A 23,723-nucleotide genomic window follows, 5' to 3' on the forward strand; every position below is an offset into this window, starting at 1 on the left:
ACCAAGAGCTCGCGGTTATATAAGTGCTTTAAAAAATATTTGCTCGTTGGTAAAGTTAGGAGTGATTACCAGAGCACTTAAGAAGAGCAGTAGAAGTCAGAAGCATAATTTCTGCTTTAAGCCAAAACTTTCCTTGGAAATAAACATGGTCTGAGTTTCAGATATCCTTCTAAGATAAAATAGGGCCGTTTAAAACTTCCTCATTAAAGTATAAAGCATTACAACACAAAACCAGGTTTTGAAGCCTATTATTAAAATTGGTGGGAATTGGATAGTGATAAAAAAAATTCCAGAAATATCCTTAATGGCTTTCTAACAATTGCATGCTTTCATTTTGCTAGACAGAAATGGGATAGAAATGGTAATTGCGAGTTGCCAGTTATTAAAGCTCTTTTCTTCCCTCTTTGCCCACCACCCACAAGCTCTGCTCGCATCATTTTTTTCAGATAAGTCTAAAATAGAAGGCATCAGATATACTAAGGTCCAGGCATCCCTTTTGACACCCGCCCCATTCTGGAGTGATACCTTGTTATCTATTAGTAGATTTCCTGGTGATTTTAATGTGTACAGTGGTGAGACCCATTGAAAAATACTGGTTCTTTTACTTTGTCACCTTGTAGCCTAAGGTGTGGCTTCAGTGATTTAAAGTAAGTCAAAAATAGGTAGTTAGAAACATCGGGGAGAAAAGTGGTATTGGAAAGGAACTGTGCTGGTGGTTTCAAGCACATGCATGCTTGTGTTTTGTCTAAATAATTCCTCTTGGGTTTTCTTAGAAAGAGCAGTTGGTGTTCTCCAGGACACATACTTCTGTGAGGAACACTAGCAGAAGACCTAAGTGGTATCCTGCATTGTGCACAGAGGGTAGCTGGAAGAGTTGAGTACTGTGTCAGGATATTCCTTCATGCTTACATTGTAAAATAATTGAGTGTCATTAAAGATGATTTTCCCTATTCAATTAAAAACATTGTTACAGTATAAACTGATCAGTTAGGGGCAAAGTATTTTTGTTTTGCTTTTAAAGTCAGGGAAATCTGCTGAATAACTGGTTTTGTTCTATTTTATGTAATTCCAAGTATCCAAGCAAGCCTGAGATCAGATCTTATGGATGGTTTATGAAAGCTTATGTAAGAACTACAACCGTGCTTTTGCTACTCCCTAACTCCCTGTTTTGGGATTTGGTATTACATAACCGACACGGAACTAGGTTGTGAAAGCCAAACTAGAGGAGGATGCCCAACCAAGCTCCCCCACCCCCATTTTTTAATGAATCGCTGCGGCCAAATTAGAGGGAACAGCAGGCCTGGTGGTTTGTGAAAGAGAGATAAGAATAGCATGTGGAGGATTGATGCAATGGAAGACTGTTAGGCTTAGTGATTTTTCTAGAAATTGAAATGCTGCTAGAAGCCTCTGTAGTCTTTTGTATCTCCCAGCAGAGGCAATTAATGGAAGCCAGTGAATCTCAAGCTTGTAACTCTCATTGAGGCTTCTTGGGAGGGTGGTATACCAACAATATGTTCATGCTAGGGTTGTGTTTGTGGTTTTGAAGTTTTTTTAAATGGGAGATCTTTCTACCCTCCCACCCCTCTCCCTAATTATATAAACGCAAGGCACCACCAGTCCCGAATTGGCTCTAATTTCAAGTTATGTTCAAATGTTAACTTCGAAAACTGCCTTTTGTATTTTAATTTGTGTCATCCTATGAAAACACAGAAAAGAGGAAATCTGGCTAATGCTGGAATTGACCTGCTGAGAAAAATGCAGAGTGCTGTAAGCTAGGGCTGTGGGGAGCACCAGAAATAGTGGTTACGTGGAGAACTGGATTCTCTGCCTGCGATCTCACATGCAGAGGACCTTTTTGGATCTGAGCGTGAGCTGGAGGTGGAGAAAAGTACGATGGGGGTAGGAGAAAGTGAGGAAAGTGGGTTAAGACTCTTCCACACCTCTGGGAAGGCTGCCAAGGGGGTGGATGAAAAAACCCCACTGCTGGATGTTTCATTAATAAAAAGCTAGTTAATAGGAACAGATAGCATAGCTCCATAGGAATTGTTTTTGTAAGCTCTTCAGGATCTGTCTCTAGTAGGAGCTTTAAAACAATAGCAAACAAACTCATACTTGGAAAATGTTCAGCAGGAAACAAAGCAGGTTGCATAGGACTAGATAAATTAGCAGTTCGTTCTGATTAACACTTTTTGCAAGCAAGTGAGAGCCTTACATGCATCCAGCAGTGTTTGAGAGGGTGTGGTTGAGAAGAGTTGAGAAGTTTTTCTCTAAATGATTGCCACTTGATATGTGAGCTTAAATGTGTTCGGACTTTCACCCTGACTCTCCCCTCCAATACTTGTTTCTCATCTCATCTATCATCCTGTCATTCCGTCTGTCCATCCCTCTGTAGGTCCATCTATTCATTCAGCCAATATCCATTCATCCACAAAGACTCCTTGGGTAGAGGTTAATTGCACTCCTCCAATGAACCACTCTCAAGTGGATTTTGACTGTGGTTTGTAAAAACTGCAACAATTAGGACAAATAAGCTCCATCCCCAGGGATTTTAGAATCTTGTAACTGGGTTTGTGGCAGTGGAAGCCCATGTTCCTGGATGACGCAGCCCTCCTTAAATTCTAGCCTGGAAAGACTCAAAGCTGTCTTCAAGGAATTCAGCTGGACAATAGTGCTCCACTCCCCACCCCCAGGGCATTTATTCAAAGCAAAACAACAAAAACTTACAAGTGCAAACCCTTTTTCTGTCCCTTTGTGTAGCACATGTATGTACTACCACCCAGGAATGTCTTTCTCCCAAGACCTGAAGCCCTTCCTGTGAAGTGTGGTCTCTAGTCTGTGTGGGAGGATAGAGCTGACTGTGTGTCTGCTAACTGGACAGATACCAGTTGGCCTAAGGGCACTGACACCGAGTGACACTCTTCCTGCTTTTTGTAATTTCTATTTTCTTGACTATCCTGGAGCCTGTACTCTTTCCTCACTGCTGTATTCTCCTTTTATTTTTTATTTAAAAAAAAAAAGAAAAAAGGATAGAAATGATACAGAAGTTCAAAAAAGTAGGAAATTAATATATTGCATATTGTTATTTTAGAAATAGTTGCTCAGATTACAAGATTTAGGTGCAAAAAATAAACAATGAAAGCACAAACTGTTCTTTGGGATGAACTAATAGATTAGTAGTATAGCTATCTATCTTGTATATATATGTGTATATATATATATATATATACATACATAATATGTGTATACCTATATACATATAATGTTTTTCTTTTTTCTCTCCTGTCTCGTATCTCAGTTGTTTTTTCCTTTTGAGCACTTGATTTCCTTTTAATTATCACAATATCTCTTGAACATTTTGGATCTTATTACTCTTTCTGTTTTTTTTACACTAGGAAGACAATACAATGTTTATAAATATGAGTTTGATTTATTTCACTTATGAGTGTGGTCTCAAGGTGCATCCATTTACCTATAAAAGCCCCAAGATTATGCTTTATAGCTGAATAATATTCCATTGTATAAAAATACCACAGTTTTTAAAATCCTTTCCACAGTTGATGGGAATTTGGGTTGTTTCCAAGATTTAGCTATTACAAATTGTGCTGCTATAAACAGGGGTATACATATATTACTGGAGCAGGACATTTTCAGTTTATCTGGGAAAGTACCCAGAAAGGGAATAGCTGGATTGAGTGGGACCTCCAATCCTAGGTTTTTGAGGACACTCCACACTGATTTCCATGGTGGGTGTACCACTCTACACTCTCATGAACTCTTTGCCTACTCTTGTGTCTTCAAGATTTCTACCTACCTTGTCTTCCAGTAGATTTCGTGTTTCTATTTTAATATTGAGATCTTTGCTCTATTTGGACTTTAGTTTAATGTAAGGTGATAGCCATGGGTGTAGTTTCAATCTTTGGCATGTGAAAAGCCAATTTTTCCAACACCATTTATTAAAGAGGTTATCTTTCTTCCAATGAACATGTGTAGCCTCTTTGTTGAAGATAAGGTGGCTGAGTATCTTTGTAGTTGTGTCTGCATCTTCTAATCTGTTCCACTGGTCCTTAGGTCTTTCTTTGCCAGTACCATGCTGATTTTATCACTGTAGCTTTGTAATATAATTTCAAGTCAAGGATTGTGATGCCCCCTGCCTTGCCTTTGTTCTCTATGATTGCCTTTGCTATTCTAGGTCTCTTCTGTTTCCAAATGAATTTTAGGAATGTTTACTCTAGATCTACAGATGCATGGTAATGGTATTTTGATCAAGATTGCATGAAATCTGTAAAACAGTTTTGAGAGTATGGCCATTTTTACAATTTTTTGTTCTTCCCATCCATGAATAAGGGCTGTCTTTCCAATTTCTGATATCCTCTTCAATCTTCTTTTTTAGTGTACTGTAGTTTTCAATGTATAGGTCTTTTATACCCTTTGTTAGATTGATTCTTAAGTGTTTCATTTTTTTGGATGCTATTGTGAAAGGTATTATTTCCATAGTTTCTCTCTCAATGAGTTTTTTGTTTGTGTACAGGGTTGCTATTGATTTTGAGTGTTGACTTTGTATACAGCTATACTGCTGAATTTATGTATTAACTTTAGTAGTCTTTTGATGGAGTTTTTGGGGTCTTCTATGTAAAGTATATGTCATCTGCAAATAGTGATAATTTATTTTTTTCATTTCCTATCCTTATTCCTTTTATTTCTGTCTTGTGTCATCGCTCTGTCTAACGTTTCTAGAACTATACTGAATAGGAGTGGTAATAATGGACATCCTTGACTTTTCCCTGATTTTAGAGTGAAAGCTTTCAGTTTTTGTCCATTTAGTATGATGTTGGCTGTTGGTTTGTCATAGATGGCTTTTATCAGATTGAGGTAGAGACACTCTATTCCAATTTTCTATAGAGTTTTTAATCACGAACAAGTATTGGCCTTATCAAAAGCTTTTTCTGCATCTGTTGAGATGATCTTGTGATTTTTTTGTCTTTGACTCTGTTGCTATGATGTATTAGATTTATTGATTTGCATATGTTCAATAATTCTTATATTCCTGGGCTGAAACCTACTTAATCATGATGTATAATCTCCTTGATGATTTGATGCATTCTGTTTGCTAATATCTGATTGAGAATTTTTCTATGTTAATTAGGGAGATTGGCAATAGTTCTCCTTTGGTTGGGTCCTTCTCTGGTTTTGGTATCAGCATAATTCTTGCCACTAGGAATGAGTTAGGGAGAATTACTTTGTTTTCAGGTTCATTAAAGAGTTTGAAGATCGTTGACATTAAGGGTTCTTCTTTTAAAATGCCTTGTCGTCTCTACACCATCAGAGGAAGTTTCTGTCCTCCAATACTGGTAGGATCTGTCCTTATTGCCTTTAGCTTTTGTCCAGTTTTTAAAATACAATTTTAAAAACGTTATGTAAGAAATAATTTGGAGTATCTCTATGTGCCAGGCACTGTTGGTAAACAGTGAACAACACAGACAAAAACTGTGCGCCTGGGGCACTTACAGTGTAAGTAGGAAGACTCAAAGCAACATAAAATATTTCTCAGGTAGAGATGGTATTGTGGAGAAAAACTAAGTCAGAGATGGGGGTGGGGAAGAATGTACTATAGAGAATTCCTAATTAAAGCATGTTCATCAGGTAAGTCTCACTTAGGTGCTGAGCCGGAAAGGTGATGGAAGAGTGAGCCATATGGATGAACTCCTTTGGAGAGCAGCGATTGCAGGCTTTGAGCAGAGTGCAGCTGCCAGGTATGAGGAGCAGGGTGCAGCTGCCAGGTGTGAGGAACAGAGTGCAGCTGCCAGGTGTGCGGAGCACACCTCCGTGCTGTGAGTGCCAGTGGAAGGTTCTTACGCCCTCCCTCATCTAATTGAACTGTCAGTTTGTTTCTTCAAAGTGTGTTCCCTCCCTCACTACCTGAGGTGGTGTCAGTGAATGCTGGTCTTGCTCTGGGCTTCTCAGGGCATCTGGAACCCAGTCTGAATCAGCATCTGTGGAGGAGTAGGGAAGGAGGTTCTTTGTCTTCATTGATGACTCCCCCTTGCCTGTCATAAGAAAAGAGACTAACTGGCAAGTTCCATTTCACTTGGAATCCCTGCTGTCACACTACTGTGATAGAAAATGTCTGGAACTGAGAGCAACTCTCTAAGTGAAATTGAGGCAGAGAGAACCCCTCGTAAAGGTAACTTGGATTAAGCAGGGTTTAAAGGAAGAGAAATTGCTTATTGTCTGACATCCAGATAGTTACCCTGTATCTGATATTTACAAAACATAGACACACTTAGAGATGCATGCACACACACTTGCATATGTACACATGCACCTGGTCCTAGGCTGTAATGGATTCCTTGGTGCAGAAGCTGAACCAGTCACTGTGAGCAATAGCCAAAAATGTCTGCTGGTTTTTAGTTATAATCTTCCTTGGCATGTGATATGTGGTGGGACAGGGTTATGGAACCAGGATGACATAGTTGTTTACTTTACAAACCATTAGCTTATAACCATTTTAAACTCTCAATGACCAAAGAAGAAATCATTCCTGTAGGAATTCTCTGGATTGTTCACTGGCAGGTAGGGAGCATTATAACAGCTTGAGTGAATACATATGCGGATGGCATAGGAGGTGGGATTGATAGGACACTGGCATTCTTACCATATATATAGTATATATATTCTAGTAAAAAAATACATGATAAAACCTTGGTTTGTGAGACTAATTTGTTCCATTCATAATCCAAAGGACTTGTATATCAAAGCAGAGTGAGAGAGAGAGAGAGATGGAGACTAAAGAGACTGACCAGTTATGATCATGTGACATTCACGTGAGGTACTACTTTTACTGCAAGATATTGCTTGCTTATCAAAGTTTCTTAGAAATGTTTGCTTGTCATGTGGAACACTTGCAGACCAACTTACAACTGAAGGTTTGACTGTTGATGTTTATTACATAATGTACAATTAATAATTGATATATTGGAAGCTGTTGATTTTAAGATTCTAATGTTGTTATGGTTTGTGTTTGGATGGCTCCCCAAACATGTGGTCATGGAGGTGGCTGAATCTAGCATTTGCGATTGGTTCGTTGTCTAGTGCTGGGATTGGTGGTGTGAGTGCTGTGTAAGGGAGGCAAGGAGATGTGCTCTTCCCTTTCTGCCCTTTTTGCTCGTGGCTTGCTGCCATGAATGGCTTCCCCTCAGCCACACCACCCTGCCTTGGCACCAGCTGAGCCCAGACTGAAGCTTCCAAAAACTGTAAACTCGGTGAACCTTTTCTTCCCTAATTTTGGGCATTGGGTATTTTCTCTCAGCAATGAGAGGAAAGTAACCAAGACAAGCATATTACCAAGCACTTTACAACTTCTTACTCATTTTAACCTTCTTGAGGTTTTCTCATACTAAGTAGATATTATATTGTCTGCTCAATAAATATGATTAGATAAATGGCTAAATTATTATTTTGATCTTTTATCTGATTTTATGTAATTTTGATATCACTTTAGTCTAGCTAAAAAGAGAAGAGATTATTAACAAAATTTGTTTTTTTTTCTAGTAAGATTATTGTCTTCTAGGTAAATATACTTGCCTTTTCCCAGAAAGGAGAGATTGTATGACTGCAGAAGACCAGGCTCTATTAGTCTTGCCATCTTCTGTGTGCCTACAGACCTGTTGAAACAGTAGGTTTGGTCCTTGTAGAAAACAGAACAATGTGTACACACAGTCACTATAGTAAGTCAGTAGGTGTGTGATGAGGGCCCAAACAGTATCAATGACAGATTGGTAATGGCTGTGGGAAGTTTGATTCACCTGCAGAAATGAAAAGACAACACAGTGCATTAATTGCTATTAAGAACTGTAATAAGGCAAGTAAATCTCTCCAAAATAGGCTAATATTGATATGCTGATTTAAAATGCCTTTCAGAAATACAGAGAGCATGGAGCTTAGAGCCAGGGATTAGAAGAAATGACAATAAAACAACAGAGATAAATAATGCACGCTTAATAAAGAAGTTAAATTTCCATACTCCACCTACTACTGTAAAGTGCTAGTCTGAAAACTTAATATGAACACCATCTTGGTTAAATGACAGAATGGGAGAAGTAACCTCAAATCATCCAGAATTACTTGCCTTTGTACTCAGTTGTCTGAAGTTACTCAAAATAGCTTTTTACCGCAGGCAATCTTTCATTTTACAGAAGTGATCCTTTTCTCAGGTTGGAAATTTTGCCACATATTATGCCAAACCCATTTTTTATTCCGAATTCTTATAGTCAATTTGTTTTTAGAATAAGTCAAGTTGAGAACCAAGATTGTGCAGTAGAATATTTTTAGTTGAAATTTATAGTTCTAAAACTAATGCATTTTCTGTTAGTGTTGCATGATATCTTAGCAAGTTTGTATAGTGGATATGCCAGACATTGCATTTAATTTCCTGACTACTGTATCAAGGATTATTTTTAAAAATCCACACTGTGTTAATTTAACTGATAGCTCATAATTCTTTTTTACTCAGTTAACTAATTTGCTGCGCTAGAAGATTTATGAAGTTATTTTCGTGTAACTACATTGTTCTCCTCCCTCAAACTGCATACTGAAAATCTTCTTGATTTTAGGATCATAAATTTGAGTATAAATGTGAGTTAGAATGAATATCTCAGGTTAGCGCATTAAAAAAAAGAGAGAAATGCCTAAAAGTCACCCTTCCTAGGATAGCAATAGACAGACTCAGACACTTGTTTAAGGCACAAAATTTAAGTGGGCACCAAAAAACTCAATAATAAAATTATTTTCATGTAATTTAATCAAAAGTAATGCAAAACCCACAGTAAAATATCAAAATTTTAGTGAAGATAAGATCATATTGGAGCCTGACACAAAAAGAAGACAACACCAATTCTGATCCTATCTTGTCTTAACACTTTGATATTTTGTTCTTAATTTTAATTTTTAGAAAATACCACCTTAAACCATCACTTTTCTTGAAAGCACATCTCTTAATAAGGTTTTCTAATGAGAAATTGCAAAAATTGTCAAAATATATTAATTTTTGAATGGTAAAACTAATCAAAGCTTGAGCAAATTGGGGAGTATTTAAGGGAAAAAAAGACCAAATCTTTTTGAATAGTTAACTTTATGGCATTTAAACTTATGTCTGTTCTCCCTCCATTTAGCTTCATGGTGACCTTGAAGACTAATAACCTAGAAACCACTTAAGGGGATGGAACAGATTTAAACCTCTCTAAAAATACTTTTTTGAGAAAATTGTCACTTTGTGATATTTGGGAACGGCATGAAAAACTCCATTCTTAAGATTTTTTTTATTTAACTTGCTAGAACTCATTCTGTGTAAACAGACCTAATGCATTTGCTGGAAACCATTAATGGCAATTGTTTAACATCAAAGATGCTTGAAGTGGTGGCATCACTTGAGGTAAAGAGTTTGACCCCCAAATTAAAGGAAGGGAGATAGCTGTAGATGGCATTACAAAACTTGCAAAGACCTTGTAATCTGGAATGTTCGTGGGTGTATGCACGTGTCTAAGAAAGACTAGGTGATACTGGACCTTTGCACAGGTGGAAAGACAAGCAAAGGCAACTGCAGACTACATGTTGAAGTGTTAGAACTTGTTCTGACACACAGGCTATCACCAAGACTGGGAGATGTGTTAGTTCAGGCTACTTAGGGAATTTTTTGCTCTACCATTAAGTGGTCACTTATGGTTTGTGTCTAGATGTTTCCTTAAAAGCTCATGAAATAATAAGATTTTTCAGAGGTGGCTGAATCTAGAGTGTGTCATTGATTTGTGGTGTGTTCTGGGATTAAAGGTGCTAGGATTAAGGGTAGATCGCTGCTAGATCAGTCCACTGATTGGCTTGGCACTTTCCTAATCCCAGGAAACTGGAAACAACATAAGGGACAGAAAGCTTTGTCTCTCCTCTCCCTTACTGCTTTTGCTGTTTTCCGCTGCCATGAATGTTGCCCCACTGCCACTCTGTGTTGCAGACAGTCGATTATGGACTGAAACATCTATAAACTGTGAGCCACATAAACCTTTCCTCCCTTAACTTGATCATCAGGTGTTTTATCTCAGCAATGGAAAAGGTGATTAAGATAGAATTTGGTACAGGCATGGAGTGGTGCTGTGACTGTACCTGACCATGTGGCTTAGAAGCCTTTGGGAATGGTTTGTGGGAAGAGTTAGGAAATATTCGGAGATGCCAGCTGGAAAAGTAGATCTGGAACATCTTAAGCTGTAGTCTGTGGGAGATTCTGGTTGGAGCTACAACCACTGAAGCTGTAGGGGTAGAGTCACCCAGGCCATTTGAGTTCACATCTTGCCACAGATTGCCTGGCTGTTGGACCTGTAGTTGGAGGACTTAATGTTTGTCCTGCTGGATTTGTACTTGCTCTGCTCACATTCTTCTGTTTGTAATTTTTGGAAGGGAAATGTCTATCTTGTGCTTTTAAATGTTGAAAGGATTTACCTTTATTTTCATTTGTACAGGGGCTCATAAACAAGAGTTTGCCTTAAATCTCAGAGGAGCCTTGGAACTTGGACTTTTCAACAATGCTTAAACAGTTAGGACTTTGGAAACTTCTAGAGATGGACTAAATACCTTTTGCGTAAGGGGATGTGCATGAGTCTTGGGGGAGGGCAAGGGTGAATGTTACAGTTTATGTCTAGATGTCCCTCCAAAATCTCATGCAAACTAGATTTTTTTGGAGGTGGCTTTATCTAGAGTGTGTGATTGATTTGTAGTGCAGTGCTGGAATTCTGTACAGTATGTGTTCTATACTTGTTTTCTAGAAAAGTAGTAACAAAATGGCATAGATAAATCTTATCATTAAATGTAAATGGACTAAACACTCTAATGAAGAGGGAGAGGTTGGCAGAACATATTAAATACATCCCAAAATATATTGTCCACAACAGACTCACTGTATATTTAAAGGTGCATATACTTTGAAAATTAAGGAATAAAATAATACATAGCAAACAAACTATAATCAACAGAGAGCTGGAGTGGTTATGCTGATATCAGGCAAAATAAATAAAAATTATTATAAGAGACAAAGAAGGTCATTATGTATTGTCAGAGAGACAGATCCGTTGGGAAATCAGTTATAAATATGTAGATTATAGATCCCCAAAATACATGAAGCAAAAATGACACAATTGAAAGAAGAAACATAGCATTCAACAAAGGTAGTTGAAGATTTTATACACTACTTTCAACAGTGAATTCAAATGTGATAATTTTATATCAATAAATTAGTTAACCTGAATGAAATGAATAAATTCCTAGGAAGAACATATTCAACCACACTGACTTGAGATGGAATATAAAATATGAAATGACCTATAAAAAAAGATTAAAATGATAAAAGAATTCAAAGAGAAGTCTACACCAAGATGCTTTCACTTGTAGAATCTACTAATTGTTTAAAAAATTGAGAGCACCGAGCTGGGTGTGGTGGCTCACGCCTGTAATCCCAGCTCTCAGGATGCTGAGGTGGGAGGATCCTTGTGAGTTTGAGACCAGCCTGGGCTACAAAGTGAGCTCAAGGCCAGCCTGAACTGCATAGTGAGACCCCATCTCAATAAAAAATAATAAAAAAAATTTGAGAGCAGTTTTGTATAATCTTTTCCAGAAAATTGAAAAGGTGGTGACATTTCCCAATTCATTCTTGGAGGTCAGTTTTACTTTGATTTGCAAACAAGAAACATACAGTCCAGTATTCCTTATAAATATAGATACAGATGTCTCTACTGAAATATTACCAAACAAAAACAGCAACATGTAAATAAGGATCATTAAGGAAAAGTTAATTATATTTCTGTAAATTTACTGAAAGATGTGAAAATAAGCATTAAGACAAGTCCATTCTCTTACAATCATGCCAAAATGACTGTAATACATAGGGATGGATTTAACAAAAGACAGTCAAAACTTATGCACAGAACACTAAAAAATATTGTTGAAAAACATTAAGGAGAACCTGAAGGAAGTTATTTTGTATTCATGGATTGATGCACTTCAAAGTACTGAGCTATCAAAGTTCCCTAAATCCATCTACAGATTCAACAGAATTTCTCATCAAAATCAGATACCTTCTCGGTGCTTCCAGAAATTGAAAGGCTGATCTGAAAATTCATGTTAAATAGCCAAAGAAACTCCGAAGAAACAGAACAAAGTTGAAAGATGCATACTACCAGATTTCAAAACTTGCTACAAAACTAAAATAATAATGACAACATGATACAGACGTAAGAATTGTTGTGTATAGCAGTGCTGTACAGTTGAGCTAGAATTAAACCCTTAGTTTTATGAACAGTAGTTTTCAACGAGTGATAATTTCATGGTGGAAGAATAATTTTTAAAACAGTACGAGCATAACTGATACAAGTTATGTGCAAAAGAATGAAGTCAGGCCTGATTCGTAGCACGTATAAACATAAAATAAAAGTGGTTACCAAATGGGAGAGGGGCGACAGTGAAACTCCTGGGAAAAACACGTAAATCTTTAGAATTTTTGGCTAGGCAGCGGTTTCTTAGACATGTTGCCAAAAGTAGAAGTGACAGAACATATAGGTTGGGTTTAATAAAATTATAGTAGAATGAATTTTTTTTGCAAATCATGTATCTGATAAGAAACTTCTAGAATGTATAATGAGTACAACTTATACAACATTTTGGAGATGATAAGGAAAACTGAGTTCAAAGATAGGCAAAGGATTTGAGTTGATATTTCTTCAAGGAAGATACGCATATGAATGGCTAATGGGCATATGAAAATATGGTTGCATTAGTCATCAGGGAGATGCAGATCAAAAGCCACAGCTAGATATTACAGCATAACTGCTAAGATGGCTAAAATAAAATTATCACCAGTGTTGGAGAAGAAATTCAAAACTCTGACAGATGACTAGGGGTACTAAAGTGGTGCTGCTGCTGCTTTGGAAGACCGTTGGTAGTTACTTAAGTTACAGTTATACTATGTCCCAGAAATTCATTCCTGATTATATACCTGAGGGAACTAAAAATTTACATCCATGTAAAAACTTTTACATGAGAGTGTACATAATAGCCCAATCTAGAAATAATCCAAACATTCATCATCTGATTAATAAATAAAATGTGGCATTAGTGAAATATAGCATATATATATATATATATATATATAATGGTATACAGAAGTTAAACACATTTTGTTAAGTACAGGAAGTCAGACATAAAAGACCACATATTGGTGGTCTTTTTAAATTTAATTTATATTTAATTATTTTATTTAAATATTTAATTTATATTTAATTTATATGGAATATTCAGAACAGGCAAAGTTATATAGACAAAACAGATTAGTAGTTAAAGGGCACAGGAAGGTGTAGAAAATCCAGTACTGACTTCGTTTGGGGAATGATAAAACTGTTTTGGAATTTGTTGGTGTTGATGGATACACAACCTTGTATATGAGCTAAAAACTACTTGTGATTACATAATCTTATGTATGCACTAAAAATTTGTACTTTTTAAATAGTGAATTTCCTCGCATGATGATATGTGCCAGCTACTCAGGAGGGTGAGATGAAAGATCACTTCAGCCCATGACTTTAAGACCATGCTGGGCAATATTTACCTCAAAAACAAACCAAAATATAAAATGTAGAATCTTACGATATGTGAACTACATATCAATAATACTGTTACTTAAAAATTATTTGTCTTGATCACCTAGAGTGTTAGTTTTCTGTTGCTGTAACAAAAGAACTGAGTTTGGAGCCTCATGCCAAACAGCATCACAATGGTGAGACTGAATGGGGAGAGAGCACCTGGTGAGACAGGCAGCTAGAGCACGGAGAGGAAAGGACTCTCTCTCTTTATAACAACTCACTGTTGGAGGAGCTAACTGGACTCTCATTAACAACAACCTTAATCTCTTCTGAGAGCAAAGCTTCAATTACCTGGCCACATCCGTGAGGCCCCCATTTAAAGGCCTTACCGCTTCAACACCACCGTATGGAGCTCAAGTCCTCCTGCCTACGAACCCTTGGTGGACAGGGAGCATCCAAATGACAGCACTGGGTTTTTTGGTTCCCATTAAATTTTGTGTGTCAGGCAAGTACCTTGCTTCACTTTGGTCCTGCTTGCTTTTCCTGTCAGCCTGTTACCTCAGAATTCAGTAGAATAGCTAGCTTGCAATTATATGTGAAGCGCAGTAGCTATATAGAGAAGAATACAGTGTGCAGCTAGAACTCTGACAGTGGTGTTCTGTGAGCTTTTAATGTAGGGGCAAACTACAGATCCAGCCAGACCACAGTGAGTAACATCACACTGGAGCCTTTGATCATCCTCTCTCTCAGTGATGCAGACCTGTGGCGTGCAGGCTACAGCGGGCTGTCATCATCAAAATCTCCGAATGGTTCACCATCCCTGCTTAGGAAATGTTAAATTATGCTTAGCACCAATAACAGATTTATTAATAAGAGGCTATATTTTATACTGTAGCTCTGTCCAATAGAAATATGATGTGAGCCATATCATTACGTTTCTAGTATCTGCTTTAAAAATAACCAAGAAACAGATGGAATCCATTTTAACATGTTTAACCTCATGCATCAAAAATATTTTAACCTGTGAAAAGATTTGCTGTTCTGTTTTTAAATCTTGGATCTTTAAGATCGTATGTTTTATACCTCCAGCGCCTCTCAGTGCAGGCTAGTTGTGTTTCAGGTGCTCAGAGCCACCTCAGGTTGACTGTCACAGACTGGTTTTTAGAAGAGTGACAACAGGCCTCTGGAAACATAGCACAGAGTATTCTGGGTTGGGTCTAGATTGAATTGTGGCTTTTTAAAAATTGATTCTGAAAACATTTACTCATACCTGTTCTTAAAAAATCATGCAGTCCTTTTCTATGGTCAGACATAAATACTGGGGAGAAGTGTAATATTACTTTGTTCTAGTGACTGCAGGACCCAGTCAAGAAGGGTTCAGTTTTGTCTGGGTCGGGAGGACATCATAAAGAGGTGAAGCTTCTCTTGGAAGAGGAGGTAAGTGACAGGCAGAGGCATTTTAGGAAAAGGCAGGGACCAAGGCAGGGTGTTTGTAACCATGCTGTCCAGCAGTTTGCTTGGGAATTTGGTTTGCCTGAGCAGTGATGTGAGTGGGTAGGCTGGAGAAGTGATGTGGGTGCAGTGGAGTTGGGGGCCATCTTATTGTAGGGTACTTGCAGGAGTTCACACCCACAAAAAAGCTTCAAGAAGTGGGATTTGTTCTTCAGTATCTTGGGCAAGGCATTAACCTCTCTCACTGCCCGACAGTCTCCTCTTGTGCAAAACTGGGTTATGGGAATCTACTCTGGGTTGCTCTGAAGGCTAAGTGCTTGTTATATGCCTGATGACCCTGTTCAGACTTTTGGTGAATTGAGACACTGCTTCTCTGATCATTTTCCTGCGTTGGCCCAAGACTGGTTCTTCCATGTGGCTGTGCTCCTTCCAGTACCTAGGAAGACTTTCAAACAAATTCCCGGAGCACAAGAATCAGCTTAGGCAGAGCCCCAGAGTATCTATTAGTAATTATAGTATCTCTGTGATGATTATTCAGATGGTACCTGTTTATGGTTTGCCTATCAGTGTGCAGAGTTTACTTCCTCAGCCCTTTCGTATGCGAGCTTGTTCCCCAGGCTTTTCTGGCATCTTCCACGGTCTGTTTCTTTCATGTTGTGTTCTGCTATAGACCCTAGTCTGTTGATTTAATGAATCTCCCAGTAGGTAGGGAAAGTATTTAAATCCTCTCCACTCTTTCTTAGAAGAAAATACATTTTGCAGACATGTAAGTTTCAGGTGCTCGCATTGTTTCTCTCTCGCTGGTTTTAGATCCACAGTCCCATGAGTACCGCGAATGATGGTCGTGTTGTTGTTGTTGGTGCTGGTGATGGTGATGGGTCATAAGATACTTGGGTTACTAAACATGAGCAGCCCGGAGTGACTTTTCCTGCTTGGCAGCTGGACCTGGCCTTGGCTCTGCTTTATGTTCTGTGTGTGGTGTGCTTTCCCCTCCACACCAGGACTGGATTTGCATCTTCCTTCCTGCATCAGCTCCCTGCGTCTTGTCTTTCCCTTTGCTGTCGCTGTTGCCATCTAGCCTGCTCCTCTTGGATACCAGTAGTCTGTCTGTCACCCCTGTGCCTTCTAGTCCTCATCTTTTCTTTGCGTGTATGTCCTTGAATCATCTCTTGTAATGTACGGAGGAAACAGGCCTAGGTAGTTAATTGGGGCTGAATGGAAAGAAAGAATTGAAGGGCTGCATATACCTTTCCAGATTCTGGAGGGAGTTAATTGATTATCTTTTGGGTACCGTTGGTGATGAGGTGGAGCAGCAACAGTTAATAATGCTCAGCTTTTTGATGCTGCTCAGAAGAATGATGTACGTTGAACAACATATTTGAAAATTTATTTTAATCACTGAATTTTTTCCAGTCCTGTTAATTGACTTAGAAAAACTGTCATTTTGTAAGTGCAAAATAGTTGAATATTGGCAATTTTTGTATGATAAAATTTTGGTATCTACCCCAGTGGCATTTGGAAGGAAAATTTGTGACTCTTCTATCACTTAATAATGTATCTTCCTGTCTGATGATTTAAGAGAAAAAGTAATTTTTGCTGGTTTTTTTAAAACAATCTTTTTTTTTTTTTGGTACCAGGGATTGAACTCATGACCTCGTGCTTGCAAGCACTTGAGCCACTGAGCTAAATCCCTGGCCCCTTAAACAATATTTTCTTAAGGATCTAATTAATATTGTCAGTATCATAGGATTCTTGTTCCTCTGATTTTTAACTTATTCTGAATTAGAAGGAAAGAACCATGATACAAATTTGGTACAGTTTAACGAAATTAAGGACTATGAATGGACTTGTTCATTCATGTATGTATAAGAGATGTTTTATCCTTGACCAATCGGTGTCTTAAAGCCTTAAGATACTGCATTTATATGGTGTACTTAACAGTTTCCAGATCATTAACTACTTGAGGGATTAAGTTAGAAAGAAAATTGTCATATAATCCCATTGAAGATTAATCTGCAAATAATTGATTCAGTGTCTCCAAAATCTTGGACTCAGCCAGTGGGAAAAATGGTGAAATTATAAACACCACCAGTTGGGAAGAGTTCATTTGTGGTACAATTGCTTCTTAGTCAAGGATTTCTGAACTAACTTCATTTTTTTTTAGTGAGAAATATTATAATGAAGTTACTGTTCATGCTTTCCTAAATCTTTCTACTTTCTTCAAAAGCTTCCTGCATCTTTTCCTTTTCAAGGTTTCCACAGCTAGATTGTCCACCAGTTAGACCATCTCCAATGGCAGTAAAACTTGTTTTCCGGGCTGGCGGTGGGAGGTGTGTATATGAATTTTACCTGATTTATTATTCCATTTTACTTGACTGCAGATGCCTCTTACATGTTTCACACTTTCTGGTACTCACAGCAAATAGCTGATGCTATTTTTTATTATGAAGGATATTATTAATAAAATAAATCTGTATAAATGAATTATCATGTGAAAGCTTAGTTTCATTTTGCTTTTTTGAAAATTGCTAGGACTGTATTCAGACGGCAGCTGAAACTCAAGTTCAAGCGACATGTTTTGTTAATGATTTTAAATGTGTGAGGTGTGCCTATAGGAGACATCTCTTTCTTAGTGGTAATTAATCTACTGCAACAAAAGCTTACTGTGTTACCATTAACATGGGTGTAGTAGTATCAGTAGACAGAAACGGTGCAAGAGGATGCAGGATCTGTGGGGGTGTACACTGAGCAGAGATGTACTTGATAACTGAAGTTATTAAGGGAAAAAGACCATATGAGGCGGGGGAGGGCAACACCCTGCAAACAGAATCCATTCAACTCTGAGCAGAAGCTTGAATGAACATACCAGACCGTGGAAAGTTGAAAGCATTTGAGAGTAGCTTTCCTTGAGGCTGTGCTAGCCAGTGGAACCCAGTGTTAAATGAGACAAAGACCTCCCTGCTCTAAGACGTCTTATTTCCATCTAATGGGAAACTGTTCAGTGATGCTGATTTTTAGGATGTGATCCCTCTCTGCCACAGACTCGAGAATGGTAATACAGATAATTACATTAGCCATCGTAAAGGCATCCTGATTTTAAGAAAAATACAATTTTAAAAATTGAGATTTTTTTGCGCTGTGACTGGTCCTCCCTTGAATGTGGTGCCCTTGCATAGTGTACAACCTGGACAGCTGACAGGCTGACTCTGCTTTTTGGTATTCAACTCATTATAGATTCTAGGGAAGAGGAATTAAGTTCTGATCTAGAGGACAGAGGGTAGAAATAAAGAGTTTGAGATATGGCATTTATTGGAAATTCAGGTGGCTTGAAAGAATCTCAGTAGAGGCTCAGGAATTTCTATAGGTTTGGGTCTCCAAAAGGGTAGTTTGAGCTTTCTAAGAGTAAGTGTAGGAAAGAAAAACCTGAATTATGTCAAATTTGTGATGGATTCTTACAATCTGTGTTATATGGTGTGTACTTTCAGACTTCACTGTAATCAAACACACTTTATTCTTTAAATTGCCATCTGCGTGATATTCTTGTTCTCAAAGACTATTTAAACTGGAATTATTTTCTCGTAAAAGAGAGTTGCTTTCTGAATGTTGAGCATGTTTATAACATGTGACTCTTTCTTTCTTCAGGTTGTTCTGATCCTTCTGATGGAACAAAACACTATTGTGTCACTGTTAATGTGTACTTGTAGATACTGATTGACAAATGCAGGGATGGGGGAGTGGTGAAATTTGGGGCTCAATATAGGGTGGCAGGTGGAATATGCCATTGGTCATTTAAAAGTTATCGGGACAAAAAAAGCAAAGGAAACAGAAATCTCCAGGAAAATGCCTTCTGCAGGGTGAGGAGCTGGAGTCCCAGTGTGGCGGTGGCTGGGCTGTGTGGAGGGGTGCTGGTGACTGGGGCAGTGGTTGGAGGCTGGCGACACTGAGCCGGTGCTGGGGTAATGAGGATGCGGGCTAAGGAAGGGAATGGCAGATGGAAGAGAGAGCATGGGGGAGATATAAAATGTGGTCTAATAAAAATCTCTGGCTGTCTTGCATGCTAGGGACAGAGTTGATCAGAGGGAAATGCAAAGGGCCTCCTACTTGTGGGATGCTAAGGTCATTTCTCATCATATCGATTATCTAACTCTCTGTATTCCCCAAGGGATCCCGCATTCCCATTGGAATGAGCATGAGGAGATGTTGGGGAGTGGCTGTGATTCCATGGGTCTTGATGTTAATTTCCTGTGCTCCTTCTCGTGACAGCCCACTCTGCCCTGTTTCAGGAGGGGAACTTGATATCACCATACAGATGCCCAGGAAGATGATCAATTCTGAGAGTCATCTGTGAGGTTTAGTGTAAAAAGCTCTGAAACCTTACATTGGAAACCTCCCTCTCCCCCAGCACACAAATAATCTGTGTATTGAAGAAAGAAATGCAGATTATTTATAAGTGGATGGAAGGACAGAAGGAAAAGGGAGGACAGGATAGATGTAAAGACTTACACTAGGCAGTTCCTCCCCTCAGGTAATGTTTAGTTGTGTGTTTTACTTTGTGAATTCTATGCCTGACTTTTTTCTTTGTGCTTAGAATATCAACAAAAGACTGCGTACATGAAGATAGTTCAGAGCTGATGCTTGGCACCTACATGAAATAAAAATTTTGTGCTGCTTTCTCCCTAACTTTTCAGAGGGGGAGAATGCAATATATTATTGAGAACACTGAGGGAACATCTGTGGAAACATCACTTTAATGAACATTAAAATGAAACAGACAGATCTGACACTGAACTGTTGTGTCTTATCTCCGTGTGGTCCAAATAATTGCCCTGATTATTTTAGAGAAGATAGCCTTTGTCGTGATTATATAACATGGGTACTTAGCAGAAAGAGAGATTTAGGCATGAAGAGCAGCTTCATATAAAGGGAAGTTGGGGTTCATCGTGTGACGGAGAATGTTAGGAACCTGGTGTCATCTGCTTGCCATGTGGTGTGTGCTTAATGGGATGGAATGACCTCCCAGTGCTCAGGTGCTAACAGCCTCTGACAGACAGTGAGGGCTCTTTGTTTCAGTGTGGTGCTTTTTTGGCAACTCTACAAGGCAGGTTCTGCCGCCTCCCAAATGGGGAGAGGTGGCATTGGGCCCGCAGCCTGGCATATCTGCCATCACTGGGCTTTACTGCCCTGCTGGTAGCCCTGAGCAAGCTCCACCCCTCAATGCTTTTTTCTTTCCCCTGTTGTGCGCGTTTCAGATCAGCTTGTCTCATCCCTCAGAACCAGTGTACGATTGAGCGATTGAGCAGATAATTCTCTCATTACAGGACGCCAGCTGAACACGACCAAGGGGATCCTGGAAATAAATGTACACCAAGTAATGAGATGGGAGGGGATTGTTGGTCACAATATGTTTTCTAGTGCCTTCAGAGGTTTTTAGACACTACGGCTTTTTTTTTTTCCACCAAAGAAAGTCTTGTGATTCTGAAATAACCTATACATTAAATGGAACTGAAACATCACTACGTTTAGAGTCTGGGAGGAAGCCCAGCAGTGTGTGTATCCTTATTTTCTGCTTTAAAATGATCATCAGGAATAGGTTAGACATACCAGGGTCTCTGAATTCATTATTTTAGGGAGGATGAAGTTAATCTTTTTTCTAATCCATCTTTTGCCTCGAGTGAAAACAGGAGAAAGGGCTAGATACATTTTAATATTTAAACCCGTGGATGCATAACCCAGAATTTTAGGGAATTGGTTGCTGTGGGGGTGGGGGGAGGCAGATTCAGCAAATCACATTGGTGATTCTGTTAAGATGATGGAGCCCCATAAGCTGCTTTGTGGCTATTTTTCAATGATGCCTAAGACAGAACAGTTTTCCAGTGCAGCTCTCTGGTATGCACTGACCTCTAGTTGTTGTTACGAGGGATTAAACCTGTGTTCTGTTTGATGTAAGGCCAGATTTTATTAAACTAGGTCAACAGGGCACACACATGGGGCTGGTCATGCTGGCGCGTGTTGTCTGGTAATTAAATGGGTAAGCATGCCAGTAGGCAAAAGAACCGGCTTCAGCCATCAGCAGGAGAGAGCAGGGGCTTCAGCGATACTTGAACATGTGTCCTATTAATGATGAATTGAAGTGGGAACTTTGGAAGGCTTCCTGTGATCTCACCGAGGTCAAAAAGTTCATCCTATTTGAAATTGCCACAGAAATTATAGAATTAAAAGTGAGTGGGTTATTATTCAGGTGTTTTATGAGTTATTGCTTCAACTTTCACATTTAGACACACTGTGGATTTTACCCTGCCTTGTTGAGACCCTGAGCTGACATCAAAACCTGGCAGTGGCTTCCCGAGGCAGAGGTTAGGATTGTTTGTGGGGAGATCAGTGGGCGATCCATTTATAGTTCTGCTTTTGAAGGTTTAGCTTGGTTCTATCTGATGATAGGAGAATGAACTAAATGGCTTTTAGAATCTGTATTTGCCTGAAAATACTCATTCTATTTAGTGTCTTGGTTTTTAAAACATTCTGTAATGTGTTTCATGTTGCTGCTCACATGTGGGTATGTCTCCTAGATGCCAAATGAGGAAACATGTTTTATTTTGTTTTTACAGAGTTTGAGATTCAACCCAGGCCCTGTGCACGCTAGGTAGGTACCCTACTTCTGATCACCATCTCCAGTTCCAAGAATTTTGTTTTTCAGAGGTAGCTGCTGACCCCATATGTCGTGGATATCTGCCCCAGCAGTCTTTCGTCTTGTTATTAGAAGCTCTGCTCATCAGTAGAATGCAGTCTTCTTCACAAGCATAGGGATTTTGTTTCTTTATTCCCTGCTGCTGTTCTGGTTCTGGTTCTAGTGACTGCCTGATACTTACTGAGTGCTCAGTAAATGTTTCTAGAGTGAATGAAGCAACTCTGCAGCTTGCACCTCTGGGAAATAGACTTGTTTTTATTCATTTTAATTGGAGGGAACTGGGAAGATTTATGTGGCCTTTCTCTTATTCGTTTAAGAATACAGAGATGTATTTGGAGATCAAGGGAACACCTCACTTAAGAAACTGGAAGGAATGAACAGTTGTTACATATAGTAGATAGCTGACTTCATGAAAGTACTGGCTTGGAGCTTCCAAGTTATTATTATCATTTTTTTCTTATAGACAACTTGTTATCCTGGTTATGCACCCCAAGATGGTACATGAATCATCAGCAAGTTGTACAGCAGGGCAATATGGAATTTGAGGGTATCCTGGGACATTTCTTGGCTCTGGTATTTTACAGTGTGTGGCATTACTTCTGTACAGTTTCTCTGCCTTAACATGCCTTACCTTGCAGCTCTATAATGAGTCAGTAGCGTTACAAGGGAGAACATCTGCCCAATAATGTGGTTCCTGAGGCAAAGTGATGCTCCTTTTCTCTTGCAAGGGCAGCCGTGTTCAGATGTCTCTTTTAAGAAAGAACTAACATTTCTCGATTCACCAACTGACTTTTTTTTTAAAAGAACATGTATCCAATTTTTAACTCGTCTGCCAGGATAGGGCATATTAAATAGATCTGTGTGAAGGAATGGAGCTGGGTTATGACTTGGCTTTGTAGAGCACATTCAGGTGTTTATGTGACTGCATCCATATGAACTAGTTTATTAATGACCCAGCATTGTTGAGTATGGAAGCCGCTTGAGATACCTCAGGGAAATCTAAGCTTTTGAAGTCTGCTATCTAGGGCTGCTCTCTTTTCAGAGTTTAAAGGAATTGTTGTGCTTTGTAATAACTAAAACTGCATGAAAGAGTTAGATTGGAAACACTTAGCTACTTATAAATTCTAAGATGCATTTTGGTTCACTGGAGCATTTTTACATCTAACAGAATCATCAGAAACCATCTTTAGAGTCTATAGAGTCAGAAGCTATATGGGTTCTTTCAATATTTTAGTGCAGTTTCCTTTTCTCCTTGGGAGACATTAAGTTATCTGGACAGATTCATCTCCACAGACAATTATAAATGTGCAAATAATATAGCACTTACGGTACATTTTTAGTAGATTGCTTGTCAGGGAATTCACATTTTCTTCCACTTCATGTAGGAGCAGTTCTTGTTATGCATTCAGAAGCCAAAGTATTTATTTATTTATTTTTATAAAGAAAATACCTGCTTAACTAAACCAGTGAATTTCAATCAGAAAAGCATGACAGACTATCATTTACCTAAGGAGCAGACATAGCAAAAATGATAGTCACTAATTTATCCCAGGTCCAGAGCACCTCATCCTCCCACATAGATAATATTTCCTATCTGATACTGTAGTTAGTTATTTATAAATGTGTTATTTCCTTACTGGGCACTTTGGCTTTTGAGTGGTGCAATCTATGTCTTATTTGGCAAAGCGCTTTATGCATTATGGGGCTTATTAAGTATTTGGTGCATGAATGAAGGTTTTCTGTGCAACGAATAGAGGGCTGGGTTTGTTTTTGGTTCTCACGTTTAAGACGGGGTGGTGTAAGTGATGGTGGTGGTGGTGCTATGCAACAGGTTAGTGTTCTTGTTAAGGTTGAGGGAGCCATGCACTGTGCTGTATCCAGAATACCAAGAAGACCATCTGACAATCACCCGCAGTTAACTTTCTTCGTGAAGTGGGAAGATAATTGAAATTAGATGAATAATTTGGAGTTTCTGC

General features: G+C 38.7%; 1 protein-coding gene across 1 annotated transcript in view; it reads left to right on the forward strand.

The window, feature by feature from the left end:
• LOC134472012 (spidroin-2-like) overlaps nucleotides 1-23,723 on the forward strand; it is a 179,954-nt gene that overhangs the window by 2,644 nt on the left and 153,587 nt on the right. The window lies entirely within an intron of this gene.

This window comes from Cavia porcellus, unplaced genomic scaffold (genome assembly GCF_034190915.1).
Source record: "Cavia porcellus strain 051 isolate PalLab524CR breed Dunkin Hartley unplaced genomic scaffold, mCavPor4.1 scaffold_21, whole genome shotgun sequence".
NCBI classification, from domain to species: domain Eukaryota; kingdom Metazoa; phylum Chordata; class Mammalia; order Rodentia; family Caviidae; genus Cavia; species Cavia porcellus.